A 3,982-nucleotide genomic window follows, 5' to 3' on the forward strand; every position below is an offset into this window, starting at 1 on the left:
GCCAGGTCATAACTAGGTCTCTCCTGACTCTAATGTTTTACGATTCTATAAACATAATTAACCCACTAGCATCAAATGCACATGTAGCTGGTAGTTTCTAAGAGTAAGTTGAGTTGCCTTTGCTGATTCCAGCCCTCCTCTAGGGCCTATTGGAGACTCCTGTGCTGAACCAAAGTGTTTCAGAGAGACACTTTAATAAACAGTCCAGATCCAAGCACTTGGTCCCAGCTGACTTCACTGTTAACTCCTTCTGTCCCAGTGTAGAATTTTACCACTTTTGAAGGGAGGAGCAAGGATTATCTGAACTGACAATGATTCATAAAAACAGCTCAGAGACTGGAAGATGAATTGTATACTGAAGTAAGTGACTTGCCAACAGTAATACCACTAGCAAGCATCTGGGGCAGAATTTCAGCCTCAGTTCCAAATTTCTCCTGTAACACAAAACAACATTGCCTTTCTACAAGGGCAGAAGGAGTTTCCGCATCGGGAGTTCCCCGGAAGAATGAAAATCAGACATTGGGACCAAAAAAAATCTACCTGTGATTTATGGTCTTGGGTTGGGCAAAAGAATAAAAATCAAGAGAATGAATTACCATTTCTCTTCTCCTTTACTAGTTCTCTCCAGACATCATTCCCAATATTCCATTTTTTGTCCTCACCAAACCCACGGTACCAGCACAGTACTGCATCCACCCTAGAATACCTTAGAAACAGTGTCATACCCCTGCATCTCTCCACATCGACTCTCCAGACCCCCCAGCATGAGGCTGTAAGTCAGATTAAATTGTAATTTCTGTTATTTATTGGAGGCTTAATAGGCTGCAGGATTGGAGCCACAGAGAGACAGGGAACCGAAAAGAAGATGTGAGTAGGAAGACTTGTATTATCCGGGGATCTTTACTCTTCCTACCTACCAGTCCCTGAGAGAAGCTAGGAAAGAAGCTGCCTCCTTCCAACCTCCCTCTATTCCTAACCCACCTGGAAGCATAGAGAAAGAGAGGGTGGAGAGAAGGGTTTCAAAATGGGAGGGGGGGGGGAGAGAAAGAGACACAGAGGGACACACACACATCCATAAACAGACACAGAGACACTGCCTGTGTAAGAAGGGAAAGTGTCAACCCTTCTAACAGGCTTTTCCTTTGAAACACCAGTGTTTATATAAGTTTTGCCTCCCCCATTAGAATGAGCTCCTAGAGAGACCAGACTGCCCATTTTTCTGTTTGTTTCTATAGTGCTTAGCACAAGACTTTACATATAGTTAAGGCTTAAATACTATTCCCAACCTCCACCCCATTCATTCATTCAGTCATTCAACCACAATGTCAGTTCAGGTCAGCTTTGGCTTGAATACCAAGCCCCAAAATAGCACCATCACAGTGGGCCTCGCCTTATGAAACATGATTTTTTTTTTGTTTTTATTGCATTTTAAAATTTTGTTATCCTTTAAAAATATCACCTTTATTGCCATTTACAGTGTCCCAAAAGTCTCAGTGCAATTTTAAGCCTTTGACGACAAACTCTAAATGAAAATCTATCTCTGCCTCCTACATAAAAAATGAAAAACTTTTCATCTGGCTTTTTAAGAATACCTCACCTCTCTCCACTACCATTGCCATGGGCTGTTCACACCATTCCCACCAAGGTCAGGGTCTGAGACTGATTCTTAAAGAATGAGTCTAAATCCCTAGAGCCTTGGGACTTCTCCAAGTCTGATTGGACATATTGCAGATACAATAGTTATCTCAAAAGATCCTTAAGTCTATCCCCCTTCATTTTACTGATGAAGTATTTGAGGCTCAGATAGGTTAGTGCCAGTGCCAATGTCACACAATGCTATGTGGTCCAGATAGGATTAGACTGTCTTCTGGTCCAGTAAAATCTTCTAGCTATTACTCCAGGGTACTATCTAGAATTTCACCAAAATCTATAACCCTTTTCTAATCTGTCTTGTTCATTCGGGTCATCTGCAAAGAAAAAGAAGACTAAGAAAACAGACGGCAAAAGAAAATGAAAAACTGAGTCCGCGAGTTGATTTAGCCTCGGTCTCCTTATTGGCAAAATGAGGGATTTGACTGGCCACCTCCCCCACTCCACCCCGACCACTCCAAGGAACCGTTGAAGAAAAATTTCCTTGGAAGCATTTTCTCTTGTCAGAACACTTTCAGACCCCGGAGACAGTACATTTGTGCATGAAATCAATTCAGTTCAAAAGACATTAGGAATAATTCTGAATAATTCACTGTGCTTCCCCGCACTTTCCATCATTTGTCATTTTAAATACCGCACCCACCACACTACTGATTCGTTCAGAATTCTATGGGAAAATGATCGCAAGAACACACACACACACACACACACACACACGCTCTTGAACCTGAAGGAGGCAAAAGACAATGTGCCTTTCTTTTCCAGGTAAATCTGAAATCTTGTGAAAGAAGTGTATGGAATTGTGTAGAAAGAGAGAGTGCGATAATAGAGTGTGATTTCCAGCCGTAGGCTAACCAGTGCTCCCCGGGAGAGAGGAGCAGGGATATAGATCCTGAATAAATTAATGCTTTCCAATGTTCTCAAAATTTCTTCTTGTTTCAAGAGTGAGAAATTTCCCAAGGGGGAAAAAAGTGAAGAGGAAGGTGAGAGGAGGTTGAGTCCTTAATTCAATGCTTAATTCCATAAAGGGGGCGGTTGTTTGCTTAATTGCAGTTTTTGTGAAAGCTATAGAAGAGATTCTAGCTTTTAGGAAGGGTCCAGTTTCTCTGCTAAGAAAAGCACTTTCTAAAGTATTAGGAAAACTTTCCTGCTCATACAATTTGTTCTGAACGCGTTACAATTTATTATTTTGATTCTATTTAGAAATCTCCAAAGCTACAGGTTTTTTTTTTTTTTTTTAAATGCCTAAAGAGATTAGGTAGATGTTAGTCATGTGTCAGAAGCCAGTTAAATAAGAAAGCTGAAATGCGGCATTTTTTAAAAAAAGGCAAAACCTATCATTTAAGATGACCACACATGAAACTCACTCTTCATTTTCCTTGGAACAGTTGTAATGGTAAGTTCATTTTCCAACATGAAAAACACAGGCTTGCTTAGTCATTTGCATTCGTCCCCCATTTGATTCTTCTTTTTTCTTTCTTTCTTTCTTTTTTTTTTTTTTTTAACCTTTGAACATAAAAATCTTTACTTTGAAGAAAGAAAGAACATGGTTATCCTGACGATTAACAGGCCACATAATAGCAAACAAAATTTCTTAGCTCTTAGACAGAAAATAAATAATACTTAACAGAAAAAAATTCTATCCCAGTTACATTTTGGGATTATTGTAATTTCAGTTACCTCCCTTTTAAACCAATAAATGATAGCAAATTATGCTGGGATAAGTACTCTTTTCTTTCCAATTCCCATTTAAAGTCTGAAAAGCAATATATAAATAAAAATCTTTATGAAAAATCTTTAACGCCAAGAATAGGAAATGCTGCTTATCATTCTTCATTTAACACATTTTATCTATACATACATAACTACTATTTATAAATTTTTTATTCTGTAGAGCATGCACCCCAATTATGGCTACATTACTTTGTGGCAGAAGAAAGGTTTCATGTTTTGTATAAGTACATCTTTTTGACAGCCTTTACTTTTATTTTATTTTATTTTTTTTGCAGAATTTTAAATCTGACATCTGATGAGGTATAGATCGTCTATTTTAAATTCTATTCATATATTCATATAAATATGAAGTTTGGAAAGTAAATTTAGATTTTGAGGAAATATAGGATATTATGGATTTTTTCTTTCATTTTCATAGACAAAATAAAAATCTCTCCTAGAATTACATGCAATTAATTATTTGTGGGAAGGCTTTTTCTCCACCACCCCCTCCTCTGCCTCTTTCTCCATCTCACAAATCGATACATTATTATAATTCTGTTTCATGACTATGATGTGAGTAAAACAGAAGAGAGGATTTTAAAGCAATAAGAAAATG

The sequence above is a fragment of the Sarcophilus harrisii genome, chromosome 6, assembly GCF_902635505.1.
Source record: "Sarcophilus harrisii chromosome 6, mSarHar1.11, whole genome shotgun sequence".
Taxonomy (NCBI): domain Eukaryota; kingdom Metazoa; phylum Chordata; class Mammalia; order Dasyuromorphia; family Dasyuridae; genus Sarcophilus; species Sarcophilus harrisii.